Source organism: Taeniopygia guttata, chromosome 1A, assembly GCF_048771995.1.
Source record: "Taeniopygia guttata chromosome 1A, bTaeGut7.mat, whole genome shotgun sequence".
NCBI classification, from domain to species: Eukaryota; Metazoa; Chordata; class Aves; order Passeriformes; family Estrildidae; genus Taeniopygia; species Taeniopygia guttata.
In genome coordinates, this window is record NC_133025.1 from 56715190 (window position 1) to 56736179 (window position 20990).

The 20990-nt window shown below is 40.4% G+C and overlaps 1 protein-coding gene across 2 annotated transcripts in view; it reads left to right on the top strand.

Moving 5' to 3' along the window:
- CHRM2 (cholinergic receptor muscarinic 2) overlaps window positions 1-20990 on the top strand; it is a 368137-nt gene that overhangs the window by 258438 nt on the left and 88709 nt on the right. For both annotated transcript variants that reach the window (XM_072923532.1, XM_072923533.1), the window contains 2 exons: window positions 3912-4119; window positions 6407-6535. The gene's annotated coding sequence lies outside the window, so the exon portion shown is untranslated. The remainder of the gene's footprint in view (window positions 1-3911; window positions 4120-6406; window positions 6536-20990) is intronic.

The window sequence follows — 20990 nt, forward strand, 5'->3', positions numbered from 1 at the left end:
TGCTCCATCTCCCCTGATTTAAATGGACTCTGACTAATTCATGCTCTCTGAATATTTGCCTCATTTTGTGTTCTCATTTAATTTGCAATCTGAATATTTCATTTGCTGCATTTCACCGTTCAGTTCCCATTCTCTTTGTTTTTAATAAACTACTAACAAATTTATTCAAGGGTAATAAATCCTTATGAGGTCATATAAATCAATTAATTTATCTTATTGTTGCTAATAGATACCTTGCATTTCAGCCATGTGTGCTTCCAAGATGCTTTATTAAAAGTAGTTATAGCTATGTCAATTTACATTTTGAAATTAGAAGTAATTTTAATCTCTTCTCAGAATTCAGTTTTTTTTGGGAAATACTTCTATGTCTTTGAAACTTAAGAGGTTCTTTACCCTTCAAAATGGGACATTTGTCAAAACCAAGAAAACATCAAAACCTACTCTTACACTTTTCTCAGGCTTTCCAAGAAGTACCAACATTATTTTAAAAATATGATTGGTTTTTCAGAAAGGAAATCTGGAAGGCGTAGCTGTCACAAAATGCAAGTACAGCATATGATTAAAAAATTCTCACTATTCCTTTATACTTCGCTTTCCCTAAAGACTTGGGCTCAGGGATGCTCCTTCTTATCTGAATAAATATACAAACATGTCAGAAGGAGCTCATTCATTTGTGTCCTTCTTCACTCTTCTTATATTCTCCTCCTGATTTTCTAAAATTTTAACATACTTTAACATTTTTATGTACATTTACAGAAGATTTTTTTGATCCACAGCATCACTCAGCAATGCATAGGTCCTTCAAAGTATTTTGTATTAATTTCTTTGCAGCTCATCCAGTAAAGATGTATAGACTACAAAGCAGAGGCAACTACTTTTATTTCCCATGTTTTGCTCATGTTGGAACTTTTTCAATTATAAACTTAAGAATTTGCATATTTAAATATTTGTTCTATAAATTCAACTTTCAATGCCATGTGAATCTACATTGGTAATCTGAGGTCTCTGAGGCATGTGATTAATTGCTAAGTTTTCTCTTAAACACTTTTGCTGTTGACTCATTGACTTGTTAGAAGATGGAGGTGATATGGATGTGTCTTTTGTATCCCAAATATCAATAGCAAAGTTGACTGTTTCTGCAAATGCTTTCTGCCTTTCTGATGCCATGGATCCTTGATTCAACCTCTTCAATAACACAGACAATTTTTTAAAATAAATGTAAAGTGTGAGAAAAACTTACTACGGCAACACTGACATGTGTGAGACACTCGCTCAGTTTAAAACATATTGGCTTGTAATTGGTCTCTGGAACTTAAACTTGATAGAAATTGGCAGGATCAGTACCAGATGAGATGTTTCTATCAGAAATCTCAGTGATTCATCAAGCAGACATATGGCTACATTTTTTCAGGAGCCCAAGATGTATAATGGAGTTTTAATAATATCCCCAGGAATCCAGTTTTAACAGCTTGATTTAAAGCTCTTGGTAGGAAGTATTTCCATTGGCACTACTGAGCTTTCAGTCAATATTCTCATACCTCCAGAAAGCCTTCATTTACCCTGGACATGCTACTAATGAGTCATCACTGCACCTCTGGCACTGAGCCCAGGCAGCCGCATTTGGCTCTAGAACCAAATTTGCCTCAGGATGATGGACATGTTGATCTGGGGTTTTGACTCAGACTCCTACTTGAAATATTACTCCTCCTTAGCTCTCAACTGAGCTTTAAAATTAATAAAAGATGGAAAACCCATGGCCTTCATTAACTATGCAATGGCACATGATTCCAACAACCCTGAGGTACTCCTCCTTGCATGTGGCTTCTCTAACCTGACCTTCACAAGGCCTCTCCCATCAGCTCAGCAGTACCAGTGGTATTCAACCTTTTGCACAGCATTTTCCTGGACTCTCAAAAACATTTCTCAAAAGCTTGCCTGTACTTCATTAAAATGGCCATATGCTTCTGTTCCACTCAACAGTGGCAACAAACACACTTTTCCCATGGAAAGCTCTGACACTTGTGAAAAAAGATGTGCTTTGAGTGACCCCTGCTTCAGCAAGTGCAAGATGGGAGGCTCTCACTAGGGAGGCTCTTTCTAGGGCTCTCAACTCGGTTTTACTGGTCAGTGCAGCTCTGTGTTAGAACCGGCTGTAGGCTGTCTAAACAACATCCAAATTATTCAAACCATTTATTAGAAATAGAGAGTTCAGTCAGGTTTGCTCACCTTGTCCTTGGTGCATTTCATGTGGATGTTTGACGTGTAGCCGTGCATCACTTAAATACTCATCCAAACACGAGAGCTGGGATCTTTCTGTGCAAGTAAGAGCATTCACTCTCTCATTTCTGATATACTTCACATCATTTGCTGGTTGTAAAATGTTCACCAATTCAACTGGGGAGCAGAAACCTTGTCATGTGATGGAACTATTCACCCCCTGTGAGCAACAAACAAATATGTAAATAAAGACAACTATGTGTGTAGCTGCCATAAGCTGAAGTTTACTGCTAGAAACTGTGATGAGAGCTGTGATTAGCAGACACTTGTTACATCTGTACAATGAATATTTTGGACCAGTTTTCTCAGCATATGCATGAGTGTAAAGTATTTTCTATGGAAAGTCTCTCTAGAACTCTGAAGTATGATTTAAAAATTGAAAGTCCTAATATGATGCTATGTTTTTTCTGTGGAATGTATTCAACTGGTTTTCTGGGTAGGCTTATTGCTCTGAAAATGTGAGTCAAATTCCATGAAAAGTTCGCAGTTTTTTTGAACAGAGAAGACTGAACACAGTGAAACTTGCTGAAAAAGTTGCATAAATTTTAAGTCCTCCTGTATGAGCAACACTGTGGGATTAAAAATTAAAAGGTTGGCTTTATAAAGTTCCAATCTATATCTTCATGAAACAAAGGAATAAGAAGGTAAGTGAACTCATCATGTGTTTGGAACAAAAGCTGAAAGTAATCCTTTGCTGCAAACCTTCCAAAAACTCAAGCATCTTTTCCATTGAGAACACCACTCTATATAAATCAATTACAATTTTGCAAGTCACATTGACAGAACCAGGACTTGGCCCTCTGACCATACTCATGAAAGGTTCTTACAAGTTTGTCATATTATTGCTGTATGGTAAATATCCTGTTTACCTGCAAAACACACACATAAAGGAGGCAAGGAAGGGAAAAAATAATATTATTTAAAATTATTTTTTACAAAGGCATGTTCTCTTTTTTGCCTCTTTTTCTCTGAATAGAATAAATCATTTCTTCAGGTTTATTTTTGAGTATGTTTGAAGTGGGCAGGAATCACCTCTTTTGCAAATGACTTTCTGCACTGTGGAACTTGTTCTCCTCTCCATATACAAAGTAAGGATAAGGTAGCATGTACAAGAAGGAGTTTGTCCTCTGTTCCCTGGTCCATGAAATTATCTCTGATAACATATGAAAATTATATTTTCATCAGTAAATACATTTTCTTTTTTAAATAAATCTTTAAACATCTGTTCTTCTTCAGAGTTTTCATCAGATCAATCACTCAGTCTGCATGACAGTTAATATTTTCATGAGCCTTCATAAGGGCCTTTGGGTTTGCAAAAACCTTCTTGCAAATTGAAGTAACCAGGAGAAGTTAAGAAGTAGTTAAAGTGGAACCAGATGTATCTTGGGAATTTCTTTAAACCTATAAAAATATTGTCTATGGCAGGTATCCAGAATTTATTACAATCTTCCCTTCATAGTCCACAGGCCATGGTTCTCCTTTTACTAAATGAGAGTAATTATCTTGAAATACATGTATCTGCCCTAGTGCAAAACCAGTGTAATTGGCAGAGAAATCATGCTCCATAGATTTATATTCATTCCCTTATAATAAAGTTGCTTGATGTTATTTTAATTCTGATTCTGTTTTCAAAGGTAGAAGAAAATGTACCAACGAGTTTCCTCAGACACACAGCTACAGGCTTCTTAAACTGATCTTCACTCCAGCACAAGCTGCAGAAGCTTCACCCTCACTCAGCAGAGAATTCCCAACGAGGCCTTGGGAACATTCAGTATCTGCCTCCAACAAATTAATCCCTCAGGAGATAAGTACCCAACATCTTATAAGGAATGAAAACCTTTAGTAAGTGAATTCTTTTATTGTCTATTACAGTCTTCATATGAGTTTACTTAACAGAGAGTTGCCAAGAGACCACTGACACTCTGAATTTTCTGCAGACCCTTATGTATTTTCTGGAATACACAGGAAACTGCTGTGAATTTATAGAACAGTTTGTTCTGGTGCATCCTAGTCACAGCTGTGTGTGTTCATGTCATGAGTAATTAGGCAGGCAGAAGAGGTGTGTATAACATCTTTACTCATTTTAACCAACAGCCTCTTTTCAAATTCCCTCCTGTTGTTTCCTCAAGAGGTGGCATGGAAATTTCTACTAGCACATTTAATTAAGTAAAGCAGAGATTAGTTAAGACCCCTCTAGCTCCATGAAATTAAAACACATTCCTCCTAGGGAAGAGACTATAATGAATTTTTCTACACCTGGTCATGATCACAATTCCTGAGTCCTAGAAAGCTCCTGAAAGCCTCTGATCTGTTGTGTGCAAAGGCAAAGAGTGCTGGACTGGTGTGAGATGTATGGTGAGGGTCAAACACTCAAATTGTGCCTCTTGATACAATTTTCTCAAGTACTGCCAAAGAAGGGTTTAACAGCATGGGCTTCAGGTGTATCTTAGCTGGAGCCCTCAGTTTCCAAACTGAGTCTGTTGACCTAGAGCTGCTCAGGGGGTGTGGGTGCAGCATTCTCCCCTTGGCAGATTTGAACATGCTCACCCTTGCCAGTGGCAGTTCATCCACCCAGGATGTGCAGATGGGAGCTACAGACCTCCAGAACTTGTAGCTGACGGAAGGACCAGGTCTCTGGACCTCAGAAATCACTGCTCAAAATTCAGCATTTTTAGAGCACCTGCTAAAACAGAAGAAGGCAGGAGATCACACTGCTCTGTTTAATGGTACACTTTCAGCTCTAGCAGAGGAAGAGAAATGAAACAAGGAGGATACCTGAGATGTGGAAACCACTTTCTTCTTTAGCAGCCCAATGCTTGATGCTGATTTTTGGTTCAGAGACAAAAACCTTTGGTTTTTAGCTAGAAGCAAGAATAGGGTTAGTGCTTACTAAATATAAATAAGCACTCTTTCAGTCTAGAATGAGTGTTCTATAGAATATCATTTTTCCCTTTTTTTCTCTTCTCTTACTTCTGTGCAGTCAATGAGAGATAAGCAATAGGTAATCTAAAGCAATCCAAATCCACAACCATTCCAATGAATGGGGTCTTTTTACCAGATAAAGATGGGCTTCCCCTGGGTTTTCTGAGCTGCCTAAAACCATCAGTGGGGAGGACCCTGCTGGCAGATGAAGGAACAACATTGTTAGGAATAGATTTTAATCTCTCTCCTTCACTCACCCAAGTTGTTATAGTAAAGGGTTCTGAAGGGTAAAGCAGTAGTTTTTTTGCATATTTGATTATAACACAGAGAAAATAAATCTAGAAGTATCTAGCACACCTGGAGTCACAGTTACAGACAGGGAGAGCAACTGGTTTGTGAGTCAAAAAAAAACTTAGAAAACCTTAGGCCATAAAAATAATTTATTATTACAACCCAAAACAACCTATCCTTTCTCATACAGACAACTAAACATAGATATGTATGTTCATATATAGAGATCCCACAAGGATTTCATCCAAGGATCCCTTAATGCATACATTTTCCTCTCAAAAGACTTTATTAAAAAGGCCTGAAATAATTTATCTAAATTTTATTACAGGCATAAACAAACATTGAGTCTGTCTAAAAATCTAATTTTTAATTTATACTGAATTGTAGACATACTAAATCTTAAAGTCTGAGCTCTCGCTGAAAAATAATGTGATATTTTTTATATTCAGACATATGCTGAAATAGGAGCAATAAGCATTGTCTTTTCCATAAATCTATTCCACCATGGCAAAAAGCCATTTTCAGAGAGTGGCACAATCATTGAATTATTTCTCAACTACTATTGTCACTGATATTCTATTGAGTAATGTAAATTTGAAATATATATATTAAAAAATTATTATATGCTATATTGATCAACCAGTGCTGATCTTAAAACCATTTAAAACACTGTACACTTATTTGTGCAACTTGCATGGCATTTTCTGAGCAAATAATAATAAAGGAAACCATAGTTTTGCTAAAAGAGCTGAGTCCCAAAGGTACCCTGTGCTTTTCAAATAAAGAAGAATTCTGTATATTTTTATTGTATATTGTCTACCTTGAGACACTGGGATCTACTCCTGCCAGATTTAAAAGACCTGTTATAGCCCTTAGTCTAAAAAAACTGTTTCTCTCTCTTTTTGTTGCATGTCAGACTCCATCAACTCTCTCCCACAAGATACATCTTGCTACCGCATCCCTGCATCCGTGCTGGAGAGGAGCTTTCTCAAACCCTAAAACTCTGTAGAGAACACCTGAAATTTTGCTTGACTCTAACCTCAAGGTACAAAAAACTCACCTTTTATATCTCTGTTTTCCAGTGGTTTGTCTACAACCACCTGGAGGTACTTTGGCTATTTCTAGGGAAGACAGGAGATATAGCTAACAAAAATAAATCTATACTCACTAGTGTTATATTTGCAGCACCATTAGGAATTTTTTTCAGGGTATATAAAACACAAAATTTAGAAAACTTTTGCTCTAGGATCTTACAGTCTAGACAAGAGGCACCTGGCAGTATATGGGAGAAAGAGAAGTAACAAGAAAACTGGGGAAAAAAAGGATGCAACAGAAATTTACTGAAAGTGCAGATGCTGACAGGGTAGAATTATTATTAACATTAATATTATTAATATAATAATTATTATTGTTGTTGTTTTGCTGTTATTATTGCTCTTGCTGTTGTTATTGATAACCTGAAAAGTAAACCATAACACTTGAGCAGAAAAGTATCAGTGCAGGGAAAACATTCCATATGCCTGTGTATAAATAGATCTGGTAGAGATCATAACAATAGCTCTGCTGCTGCTGCTCTCTCAGAGCTGGGCTGAATCTGATAAAAACAACGGGTGATTGTTTCTTGCTGCTTTCACTGGAGATGAGAGGAAGCCATTGTAATGGGACTGCCTATTAACAAGGATGTAAGTCAGTGAGGCAAACAGTAATTATGCAACAGGAAGAACAGACTGGGTAGGTTAGACATGTCCTCAAATTGGTTGTCTCTGTTGGAAAGCAGTGGCAAGCTCTGCCTCTGCCCCCTAAATACTCACAGGAAAGAGCAGACTGTTTAATCACTGCAAGGGCTTGTTGCCCTGCACTGTGGGTTAATCCCAGAATAATCAGTTTCTGTGAGTCATGTCTGTAGGAATCATATAGAACCACAGAATCACAGAAATTCTCTGCTGGAAGGGATCTGAAAGATCATCTAAATCCGATTTCCCTGTCATGGGCAGGGATACCTTCCACTAGGCCAAGTTGCTCATAGCCCCATCCAACCTGGCCTGGGACATTTACAGAGATGAAACATCTGCAGCTTCCCTGGGAAGCTTGTACTGGAGTCTCACAATGCTCACAGTGAAGAATTTCTTTCTATCTAATCTAAACCTACCTCTGTTGGTTTGAAGACATCACTCCCTGTCCTATCACTATGTGACCTTGTGGTAGGTCCCTCTTCAGCTTTCCTATAGGGCCCCTTTAGGTGCTGTAAGTGGCTCTAAGGTCTCCTTGGAGCCCTCCCTTCTTCAGGTTGAACAATCCAAATTCTCTCAGCCTGTCAGCATAGGAGAGGTGCTCCAGCTTTCTGACCATCTCCACGGCTCTTGTCTGGACTCCTCCTGATGTTGGGGGCATCCCACCTCCTTGCTCACCATACGATATAAGAGGAGCTGAACCTGCTCTGTGGTGTCACAGCCAAAGTAACTCGAAAGATGCCAATCAGCTGATCACAGTAAAATAAAGAAAGTAACTGCACTGCACATTTAGTTTGGGTTGTGGGTGTTTTCTTTAGGAAACAAAATATATCAAAATAGAAACTGTTCTTTAGCTTTTTGTTTGTATTTTCCTTCTCCTTTTGGTGTGTGTCCGTGTTTTGGGCATTTCCTATATCCTAGGAGTCATTAACAAAGATATGTATTTTCATTTTGTGGTAGTGACTCTGATTGCACCGTTCAAGGGAACATGCAATGGGCAGTATATGTATGATTTTGTGAAGACAAATATTTATTTTCCACAGGGGTGTTGTGTCTAAGCAGATCATACTTCATTACATAAGTCACATCTGAGAACACTGTCTTAGTTTATTGCCTGTGGCAGAATTGGACTGCCGGCTCTGAGCTATACTTTCTTACATGTCAAATTCTGAAGTACTAATACATCTAATTTTTGTATATATATATATATATATATGCCAGAGTCTACCATTTAGATCTAATGTTGTAGGAAGAATATTTTTTTTTCTTTCTATTTTATTGAATTTTATTTGTTGGTGTTTTTAAGGCAGACTTTCTTGGCAACAGAAATCTCCCTGGTGTCTATTGGTTATGGAGAAAAACCTTTCCCCTGCCCTTCTCCTCTAAGGCTGACTTCATAGAATCACAAGTCGGCGTTCTGACATTTCTCTCAGAAATGAAAAACTTTTTCCAGTGTTCTCTTCACAGGGAACAACAAAAAAAAAAAAATTGTGAAACATTGATGGGTGTCACAAAATGAAATTGGCCTTTTCCAGCCAGTTGTAATTTCCACAGTAAGAGCACACACAATTTCTTAGTCCTGTGTGAATTCATCTACCTGAGACTCTCTAGGTAGCTATTATTCCATGACCTGCCACACACAGGGCAACCTCAAGTGGCATCTGTTGTATTTGCATTCAAACATTTTCTCAAAGGAAATGATAACCTGTAGTCCACATTAGTTTCTTAATCAGAAATCCTGGACAAACACCTTGTCTTATAATAAACAGTTTTGCCAGATTTTAGACCTTAAAAAAGAAGATTTGTTTTTCTTTTTTTTTTTTTTAATGGATGGGAAAGAAAGTAAACAAATGGGAAGTTGTGAATGCAGCAAATTTTCTTTTGATTGTCCCCTCTACTGAAAGAAAAAAAACAATTCAGGTGTCCTACCCAAAGTCTGGGCAACCTGAGCCAAATGGTCTAAAATGCATTAGCAGACATCTAGAGCTTGGAATTTCTTATCCTGGCAGTTAGTTTAGCCCCACAGAGCCACTATTTCACTCTTCCCAACAACCAAAACCACAAATTAAAAAAAAAAAAAAAAAAAAAAAAAAAAGAAAACCAACTAGTCAAAAAGCCAAAACCTAACAGTGTAAGCAAGTGGTGCAAAAAATCCAATAACTCACAATCAACCAACAGATTCTCAGTCTGCTCCCAAGAAATGCCAATCCTGGCAAACTTCCTCTGCCACTGTATTTATTACTGAGCACAACACCACATCATATGGAATATTCCTTTGATTAGTCGGGGTCAACAGCCCAGGCTGTGTTCTCCCCCAAATTCTTGCCCAGAATAAAGAGTAGAAAAGGCCTGTGTTCTGTGTCAGCAATAACTAAAACATCCATGTGCTACAAACTCTGCTTCCATCACACATCCAGAATACAGCCCTATACAAGCTACTATAAGGAAAACAACTTTATCACAGACAAAGCCAATATTATTATTATGTAGGCAGAAACTGGCCATCAAGAAGTGCCAAATATTCTTGCCCACAGATACACACAGAGGATGAAACTTCATCTAGTGGTATATAAAGAAGCAGAAAGATTGAGCACCAAGGGTCGTTCTTTGCCTAGACTCTTTTTTAAGTCAGTGGCTGCACTTGCCTGCTGACTGAACTATATTTTAGGAATCCAAAATCCTAAACCTCTACAAGAAGACTCAAGGGCCTAGGTCCAAGCTCTGGAGTCTGCAAGTTAATGTTGTACAAACTAGTTCATTTTGCAGGACTAGATCTATCTGCTTATTCTTCAGAGACCCAGAGGATGGCTTGGGATGATGAAAGAGAGTTTTTGTACTGTTTCTGTTTCCTTGTTTATTATTATTGCCTGGAATTGAAAAGATTTTGGTCCTTGTTCTCCAGCAAGTTTTTTTCGGGCTCAGCTCAGGTAGCAACTTGTTCAAAAATCCTGGGATTGATATATGGAAGTTTTTTCTGGTGTTGCCATTCTCTTTCTATAAAATCAAGATCAGTGCAAATCCGAGGTGGAAATCTCTGACAGAAAAGACCATTAGATAGCAACAGGAATTCTGTAAAATGTGCTGAAAAAAAACAAGGAATAAAAAAAAATCCCAAGCTAACAGATAACAAAATTATATTTTCTGATGCATTTTTCTTACATTTTAAAGAACTGTATAAACATGATCTATTTCTGCTTATGGGTCCAGGGAATGGATCCTAAATCAATCAAACAGATGTACAAGGAGGAAATATTAATTGTGAACATGAATCTAATGTTATTTTATGAGTATTTGGCCATGTAAATTTTAACTTTGTAGAACCAGAGACATGAGTAGGAGGAATGAATAGCCCACCCATTACATGAAATAGATATGTGCCTCCCTGCTCCTCTCTTAATAATTTGTGCTATAGCATCTTTTTGCTATGTGTACCTTTCCACATGTGAAAACTTCAGTTAGTAAAGCCTCACAACACTCCTCTGAGGAGAATAATTACTGGAGTGAATTTGCAAATGAGAAAAGGAAACCAAGACAGATTGCAGCCTATATTTTTATTTTTACCAAGTTCTTCAGGTTTTAAACAGCTAACCTTACAAAGCAAAGCCCTGATTTTCCATAGCAGTTGCTCTGCTCAGCAGCCATACACAGAGTAGATATTCAGCAGTTCTGTCTGAACAGCCTTGTGTTTGGAGCACAAGAGCTGTATAACCTGTACTTGAAGGACCTTTTCTGAAATCTGGCACTCAAGTGAGTATCAAAGTAATAACTCTGACTCCTGAGCTTGTTCTTTACTCCTTGAGGTCCAGGTGAGAACATAACATCCACATTCAGGCCCTTTAAATCAAAACTTTTGTACAGAACACTGAGCATTCTCTTAGGCATTCTCATGAACAATTTTCATGAACTATCAGAATAATAATTATGATGACAGCATTTTAAAAAATATACCAATATCTATATTTATCTTGCATATGGAAATATGCATGAAAAAGCCTTCTATAATGGTTTACAGAAGTAGCCTCTTTACTTGGGCCAGTTTCTGTGCACAAATTCAGCTGTAATGCTAAGTATAATCTTTAAAAATACACTATACTGGGCTTGACAGTTCAGGTACTCAGGAATATCTTTTCTTGAGGAGAAAAATCAGGAACAGAATATTAACAGTCTCAGCACTTATTAAGTTTGCACCAGAGAGTGACTTCTAAAGGTTTTAAAAAATATTGACATGCTAATATCTCAAGTGGAATAATTGAATGCAACTGACTTTATTCACCATGTTTGTCATTAAAGTCAAAAATTGTCTATCTATTCACTCTGGAAGAAAACACATCCTTTCTTATTCTGAAAAGGCATATACAGAGTTTCACTGCACCATCTGTTGTCTCTGCAAGTGATGGAAGGAACATGTTTTAATATATGCTATGCAGTTGTTGAAATGTGTGATACAATGAGGAAGAGTAAAAATTAAAATAATATGGTATTTCCAGTAGAAAAGATTGTTTTATGAAAGTATTGCTTGATTAAACAGTTTTTCACCTAGCAGATACTGATAACTTGGAATGTGAAAAAACATATGAAAGGAAGGGGATTTTTAGCTAATTCTCATTCTAAGGATTCACAAGGGAATCAGACAGCCATGGATACAAAACTCTGTTCCTGTGTAAGATTGCCACATGCTGTGATCTACAGTCTTGCTGGATCACCAAACAGTATTAAGTATTAAAAATGTGACTGCAAGACACATTCTAAAAGTGCTCTAAAACTAATTTAGTTTGCTGGCTGAGCTTGACCCCACATGATTCATTGCTCTTAATAATCACTGCAGCAATGTAGAACTTCATCTGAGAGCTTTCTCCTTCTAATTTAAAAGCTTATTAGAAAGTCTGCTTATACTTGATTTAATACCAGCTTGAGCTACAAAACTATTGTCATGTCTTTCCTCAGGAGAGTCTATTCCTTGCAATGCAAATCAATTCAACCAAAAACTTCATGCAGAGGAATGTGAAAACAGGTAATTGTGAGCAGTACAATATAGAAATACTGACAGAGGGTCCATAAATGTGTGTTTGTTGAGTCAAATTGAATCAGAAAAATTTGTTACTGTTTTTATTAGTATTGTCATAATTAAATATATCCTCTTGACAAGAAATAACCTAAAACCATAGAAAGAGGCAAAGAATGGCTTCTTATTGTCATGTGTCATAGGCACATTTGACCCTTTCTAGGTGGGAGTAGTTTTCAAAAAAATACACAAGTAAATTCTCCAGCATGCTTAGGAATATATTGAAGTTCTTTTTGTGTTGATGATGAAGGGCAGGAGATAAAAAACTTAGTAGGATTTTTAGCTTTTATGGAAAGACACTACTGGCTACAGTTCAAAGCTGCACAACAAAAAGTATTTAAGAGTAAAAGATTGAATTAGGGGATATGTAAAGCTAACTGTTACCGATCTTATTTTGATTTACAAGCTGAAGGTTGAGAAGCTGTAGGTACACAGATGACCTGAGTAAGTACAATTCAGAGCAACTGCTAGAAGTAGAAAGGAGGGGAATTCCAAACAACTCCATTTGGTGGAGTTTTATTCTCTTTCAAAGAATAAGCAGGTAAGAGAGGAGTGATGTAATGAAGTAAGAGTGGGAACTTAACACTCGAACATTAGTAATAAATAAATGACTTTGCAAATTGGTTGTGACAAAGGGACTCCAGTAGCAGTTCAGAAGAGTGCAGTGAATGGGTTTTGTGCTGGGCTGAAAGCAATAGAAAAAGTGAAGAAAGTTGAATGCATTTTAAAAATTTAGTGGCTGAACACCAGCACAGTTAACAAAGCTTAGTGTTGAAAAATAAAAAGCAGTAGATGCTGAAGAAGAAAAATATATATGCTGTTGTATTTTGCTGATGTTTTTCAGTTAAACATACTAGTGACACAAGTATAAATCAAACCAGATTAGCAAAGGTGTGTTCAGAGCTTAGTTAAGTAAATAAGGCAGAAAGATGTTAAGTAACAAGGTGTATGCTGATTTATGAAATAATATTGGGCAATCATATTAGAACATTATACAGATGTTACACAGACCATCTATCTAAGTGGTGTGGTTTCATCCAGAATAGTATCTGCAATAAAATGAACTTGTCTCAAAAAAGACACTTGTAAACAGGGAGCAGAAAGGGGGGGAAAACAATTGCCATGAAGCAAGAAAAAAACAGAGACACTTGGCTGAACAGAGGGTAAAGAAAAAAAATGGAATTCTAACCTTTAGAGAGTAGGGACATAAGAAAAAATACAGAAAACATAAAGATACAATGAATAATTCCAATCTGGGAATTTGCTTTTACAAGATGGGAAATCACTGGTTTTGCCGCTTCAGACAAAAAAACCAAAACATTGCAGGATCATCAGTTGAGGTACTAAGTATCAACTTCAAAACCCATATAAGAAAATATCTTTTTTCACAGGCCTTTGAAGTGTAGAACATGTACTTATACTGTAGTTCTCAAAGCCAAGGATGACCTTAGGTCTGAAAACTTCCCAAGGTTCCAAGAACAGGATGTTTCTAGACATATCAGCAATATCCTAAATTACAGAATTTAATGCTAAGATAAACAGGAGGAAAGGCAACAAAAACATGCAGGAGAATTTATGCAACCATAAGAGGAGGAGCCTTCTAGGTGGAGGTAGATTTTGTCATTTAACTGCTTGGCTCTTTTCTACAGAAATATCTGAATCTGGCCATCGCTGGAGAAAGTTAAATTTGCCAGCCTACCAGCCTACAGATTGGAAATTCTTTCCTTTTCTCATGCTCTAAGCCTGAGACAAAGATAAAAAAATTTCAAGAGAAATTCAAGCTGTGAAGGAGAAGAAGTGAAGAATGTAGGAAAAGAAGAACATGAAACTCAGGTTCAAGAGCAGGGCAAACAAACAGATGTGTTTTTAAGGCCATATCTACAGAGGACACTGGAGTGTTATGGTTCAGGGGTTGAAAACAAAGCAGGCACAATAACGTGGAGCTTTATCTGGGCCAAATAAGGCCTGATACTTATAAAATATTGTGCCTCTTTGCAGAAACACCTCAGACATCTCAGGACTCCTGGCACTGTGTGGTGCAAACCCTTTGGTAGGTTTGTCACTCCTGTCACTAGCAGTGGGAGAAAGGAAAAGACTTAAATTATGTCATGTTATTCCTGAGCATAATGAGTGATGTCTGCCCAGGGCAGACACAGGGCAACTAAAGCTACTTTCACTCTGATTCAAATCAGCAGCTCACTGGACACTGAAGAGAAGGTGCTGTTCCAGCACTGTTAATGCTAGGTTTTAAATGAAATGGCTGAAATGGTTTTGCTATTATTGCTTGAATTCTCATCCCAGCTGAGTGTGACCAACATGAAGTTAAGCCATTTAATCAGGCAATGTCTTTCTTCTGCAAGCATCAGTGCTCCAGTGAGTGACAAAAGGCACATTTTGAGGAGGAGAAAACAAGAATCTCATAGAAAAGTGCTCACAAGGAACCTAAAAGGCACAGTTTCCAATACCCTCTCCCCAAAAGAAATTGAATTCATTTTCCTCTTTGTTTTTTTTGGTTGGTTTTTTTTTTGGGGTGGGGGTGGGGGTGGGGGGTTTAGGGGTTTTTTTGGGGTTTGTTTTTGGGTTTTGGTTTTTTGGGTTTTTTTTTGTTTGTTTGGTTTTGTTTTTGTTTTTGTTTGTTTGTTTGTTTGGTTTTGGTTTTTAGGATGGATCTAAGTTGCTTGCTGAAGTAGCTTACTAAAAAACTTTTCAGGATCTCCTATTTTAAGAATTCTGTTTCTGGATTTATTTACTTCACATTGGCTTTGGATAGCCAATCATTCCTTAGGTATGTTTGGGTGAACAGTTATCAGTATCAGATTTTGTATCAACTCTGTGGCAGAATCCAAAGTTCAGAAGGGAAGTGGCTACAGGGTTACTCTGCAGAAGAGCTTCCAACGTGGGCTTGAGTGCTTAAAGAGCAGATAGAACCTTTGACTTCATGCCCAGGGAAGATGAATGATTAAGTCTGTTTGTAAAGTAATATTGGGGGGGAAAGTTTCCCTCTTAACTGTGACCCTCTTTAAACCTCTTCATCAAACAGACAGTCCTTGGTGCCTCTTTGGAGTCACTGGAGTGTACATAAAGCTGACAATAATCTAGCTGCTCTGAGAAAAATTTGTATTGAAATACCTCTTGGTCTTTTTCCCAGCTAATTAAAATTAAAAGAAGTGCATGGTCTGCCTGACACCTGCTTTCCCGTGTCCACACATCATCCTGGTGTGCAACATGAGTGAAGTGGGCAGGTTTCCAGTAACTGAGGCTCTCTGCAGAAAAATTCCTCTTTTGTAATAACAGTTTAAAAAAACAACTATTTACTTAAACCCGTACTGAAAGGAGTTTTCCTAGCGCTGAGCTTCAGGTTACCGTGTTCTTTGTGTTTGAACTCCTTCTCTTGAAGTATTCAGAAACCAGATGAATGCAGACCTGACTAACCTGCTCGAGAGGACACTGGAGGTTGGACTAGGTGTCCTCTGCTGCTTCCTTCCACCCCTCCCCATTCTGGGATTCTTTGACACTCTCAAAGGCCTCTGAACTCTTCCCCATTTCCTCCACTGGCTGCAGCTCAGGAGTACGTGAAAGGCACAAAAACACCCTTCTCCAGCTTCCTGCAGGGAGTCATCCTCCAGGTGCTGTGGGATTCATAGCTGGAGATGTGACCTCAAGGGACGTGCAGCAGATTATTGCCTTGCCTGAACAGCAGCAAGCACGAATAGGAGCAAAGGGCGTTTAAGGGGGGATATGTGTGTGTGTCTGTGTGTGTGTGTGCGCAGACACAGGGACACGGGGACACACGGACACACGGACACACGGGCACAGGGACACACGGACACACGGACACAGGGAATCGGGAGCATGCCGGTGCGGGCAGGCCGCTCTCCAGGGTGCTGCAGGCGGAGGTTCCGAACTCCTCCGGCACTCCGGCCATTTCAGGGTTTTCCCATTTTCTCCCCATTAGAGACGCTTCAGGATATAAACACCTCAGATTCAGCTCAAGGAGGGTCTGTTTTTCTATGGTCAACGCCAAGTAAAGCTTTTATGAGGCAGAGAACCCACTCCACACACCTGTAGACAATTTTGAGAGAATTTTATTTAACTCTTTGCCTTTTGAGAGCTTTGTGTCACAGATATAAAATTTATCATGTTATAAACAAAATCATATCCGTTCTTGCTTAATGTTTGTGTCCTATATCACATAAATTGAGGCAAATTACTTCTTTCTTGTTTTCTTGTTCCCGAAACAAACATTACTGTTTGTACTCTGAAGTATGTCTGACAATGTTGGACATATCAGGATTATCCGTCACTGTCTTCCCAAATCTAGACAAAATTGACACTGATTCTCAACATATTTTGTATCTTGTTCTGTAGCTCGTTTCAGATCCACCCACCTGGCTCATTGTAGCGTTTGCAAGGAATATTTTTTCCTACACAAAGCAAACAAACAAAAAACCCAAACAAAAAGCCAAAACAAACCAAGAAAAACTGCAGTGGAGATCTGCAGTTGATAAGGGTTTATTGCTAGGATGATAACTACGTGCATGCTTATATTAAAAAGTGCTCCATGAGTTCTGCTGTGCCTAGCAGAATGCTCTCCAGATACTGTGCTTATCCTTAATAAAACAGTAGATTTGATTTTCCAGTTCGCCACCTAGCTGCTCCACAAGAGAGACGATCAGTTTGGCTCTAAGAATTAGACCCTGAGCCCCATCTAAGCCTGCTGGGAATTTCCACTGCATCCATTTTCATCTGATTTGAATAATTCCCAGTATGTTGTTCTTTGAGACTCAAACGGGACACAAAAAAAAAAACCAGTATAATCATTCAGGGAAAATGGAAAAGAAAGGCTTGATGATTTTTTATTAACAAGTCCGTTTAATGTAGCTGGACAGTGAAAGCAATACGCTTCCTTGCCAGCTGTTCTGGAGGGCTTTAAAGTTTGAACTGAGAAGAAACCAAGATGTTCCTAGTTCCCTGGCACTAGTGAGATCCAGGCTACCATGTGTCAATGCTTCGGTGCCTATCCTGGCAGATCTAACTGTGGTTTACAACACTCCAAGAAATGCACTGCCCTGCTGGATTTTTAGAAGCAGGGATTATACATAATTTTCTATCAAAGGTTTGAACATCAGTTTATTTAACTCATTTAATTTCCTCATTATTAGGAATTTATTTTCACATAGTCTGTCTTGCCTTTGTCTCAGTCTGGATTTGTTCCTTTCTTTCTCTCTGTTTTCCACACTGCCAGGATGATTTGCAGTTCCATTGTCCCACTCTCACCAGCACTTTCCCATCATATTTCAGGCACCTGCCTCCCCCTTGCATAAAACTCAGCTATCCACTGCAAGGCTGGGAGTAAATAAATATAGAAGTCCAAGGGCCTTTCACTATTTGCTCTAAGAATCTGTTTACCTGGTGTTTTCTTGCACAGAGAAATTAGGGCTTCGTCCTGCTCTTCCCAGTCCTTTTTGTCTAAAACTGTTGGCAAAACCTCACAGGAAAGAGGTGCTCTCAATAAACGTGGCTCTCAGATCCAGTTTTTTCCCCTGGGAGGTGACATGTCCACCTCCAGCAGGCACCAGGGAGAGGACTACGGCTCCAAAGGAAAATCAAGTATTTTGGTCAGCAGAGCTGGCTGTTCCCTGGCCTTGCTCTCTCACTCCCCAGGAAAGCTGTGTGCCAGTCACCTAAGCCATGGAGAACATACTGGGAGGGAGATGAACAATCAGATCTCCATCCACTGGGCATTTGCACATTCCCTCCTCCTAGGAAACTTGGCAAGCAGAAAACAGCCCTGGCTCTAGGTGGACATGAAAGTCTCTGGGAATGAGAGGGAAGTCATAGTCTGCCCCTTTCTCATGCCCCCTCTAACACCAGCCCTGTGGCAATGGGATAAAGCAGGCATTCCCCACACTGAGAAGGGGGAAACAGGAGCTGTGGTAGTATGGAGACCACCTGCCCAGCCCCTTGGTAGCCTCCCTCTCCCTTGAGAGAACCTTGAGTTTCTGCAGAGTTTCTGTGACCCCCAGGTGCAGATGAGAGCTCAATCAGAGAGGGAGCTCACTCCTACGAACATGAATAGAAAAGCTCCCCTTGGAGCTGCCAGGGACACCGCTCCTCCCTCTCCACCCAAGCTATATATCCATGGGGACAGGGGATTCATCCTGCCCGAGCAAACCCCAACGAGGCAGCTCCACGCCGGGAGAAGGAGCCATTTGGGACACGTGGAGCCAAAAACAAGGGAAGCCCCCAGCAAAGCCTCGCTAGAGATCATTAGGCATCTCTGGATAAGGATGCAGTTTCCTTTGGAAATAGCCTCGCTGAAAGTTCGCCTGCGCTCGCCGGGAGCGACTCCCCGTCCCTCTGCGGGAGGGGAAGCTCATCATGAGCTTCCTCACGAGCCTTCTTTTTGTCTCCTCCCAGGGAAGGGCTGAGTGCTTTGTTCTGTGGTTCTAGGAAGACTTTACTCCACTGCGGTCCAGCGCACTGTAGATGACTCGGTTCCCTCGCCCTCCCTCTTCTCTCATGAGCCGCGGATGAGGGGCTTTGGAGCGGCTGGGGAGTGTGGGGGGTGGGGGAGAGGGATGTGTTTTAAACGTTTTAAGTTCAGAGACGGCATTTTTTCCCCCTCAGGAGGCGTGTCTAGCACGTAGATCTATAAAGAGGAGAGCCAGTAATGACGGATGTTCTGTCAAACTTAAAAGGTGCCAATTACCACGGAGTCACCGGGTGCCATCAAGATGCACCTGCCGAGACTGATGAGGAGCCGGGCGCGGCGGGCTCAGGGAGGCAGCGCTGCTCACACGCGTGTCGGTGGGTGGGGGGAATCTCCGCTCTCCCCGGGCGGGCGGCAGACAGGGCACGGAGGGGTGAGGGTCACACGCCAGGGGTTTTCGGGAGTGGGCTTTTATTCCCACGGGAGATCGCGGCGCGAGGGAGCGCTTGCGAGGAAGTGAGCTGCTCCCCGCTCGGGCGAGGCTGGCCGGGCGGAGGATGTCCCTCCGGCGGTCCGAGCCGACCGCACGGCGCTGAGCAGCGTGGCACTGGGGAGCCCCCTGCAGCTGGGTAGAGCCAGCTCGGAGCTACCTCCAGCTTTCCATCCAGCCGGACCTCTGTCCTTTTCTGCAATGCAGGGAGGGAGGCTGGGGAGTCCCCAAGACTGCCGTGTTGCTGCCGGGGTCATCCCAGGGCAGGGACGCCACCCGCCCCCTGCTCCCGCTGTGGGAAGGGCTGGCTCGTGCTCGCGGTGACTGAACTCTAATTAAATCTCCAGAAATCAACGTGCACAATCAAACACTCGCTGGGAGGGAAAGAATAACAATAATGATAATAATAAGGGGAAGAAAAAGAAGAAGCAGGCGCTGTGGCTTTTGAGGATGCTGATCATCCTGATTAGTGAATGTTAAAGTGCGCTGAGTGCCAAGGTCTGAGAGACAAACCGTGGGAGGTGCAGGGGGAGCCCGGGGCTGAGGCTCTGTCTGGCAAAGGAAGGGACACCCAGGATGTGGAGGTGGCTGTCCCCTGCCCTGACACTTGAAGTAAAGGGAGCAATATCCTGGGGCTGTGGCGTGCTTATGGCATGCTTCCAGCCTCCCGATACCAAATACTGAGTTGCCTGGATAGGTGTCTTCCAACTCTACTGTGAAGTCCAGGCAAAATTTTCTGTGAAAGCTGAGAAACAAAGGGGCAGAAGTCAGGTCCCAGTTGTCTTGATTTTCCTGAAGAGCTACAAGTAATCGAGCCCTTAAATCATATGAAAGTGTTTTCAGGTAGAGAAACACAGCCTTGTGTAAGCTGAAGGACAAGTACCTCCAAAATTCAGAGCTCCCCATCTCTAAATTAGCTGGTAGTAAGGAACAAAAAAGATCATTTCATTCCAACTCTACTGCCATGGGCTGGGACATCTTCCACTAGATCAGGTTGCTCAAAACCCCATCCAGCCTGGATTTGAACCCTTCCAGGCAGTAGCTCCACCCCAAAGGCACATCACCCTTTTTGGGGTAAATCTACCCCTAAGACCTTTGGAGAAGCAACAGCTACATGTATGTGAGTCGTGTAGGCAGCTCTTTTCCTGGAGCAGTCTCAGGCCAAGAAATACTTGGAAGAGTAGAGTTTGGAGTGAAGTGGAGGGGAGTGGTTGTGCTGTGGCTCCTTCAGCCTTTCAAGACAAGAGATGGGTCGGGGGAGGCAGCAGTCAAAAGCCTGCATTGCCTTCAGAAAGTCCACTTCTCTTTTCTGCACTTAGCACTTCCCCCTACTATTCTTTGGACAATAGATGAGATGGGTTCCGCTATCCTGCTTCTCACTCCGACAGCCCTATCCCAAAGGGAAAGCAAACTTTTGACCAAAATCAGTACTGGTCCAGGAGACAGGCAAATAAAAACAAAGAAAACCTAAAGATTTTTATATCTAGATTACATCCATAGAACCGGCAAGTTTTCTTAAACAAAGTGAATACTTCTTAGCCTAGTGACTATTAGTTAAAGAGAAATTCTTTACACCCTGTGAGAATTAATTCTTGCTCTCAGAATGCATCTGTTTTCCCTAATTTATTTGCCACTGTGCAAAGGAAGCCTCCCCCCATTAAAATTTCAGAACAATAATCAGTTTAAGAAACTGAACTGGATTTAGCATAACAACATTTCTCCACAATGTGTGGAGCCTCTGATGACTGCAATAATCTAAGAGCAAGATCTCTTTCTCTCTTTCTC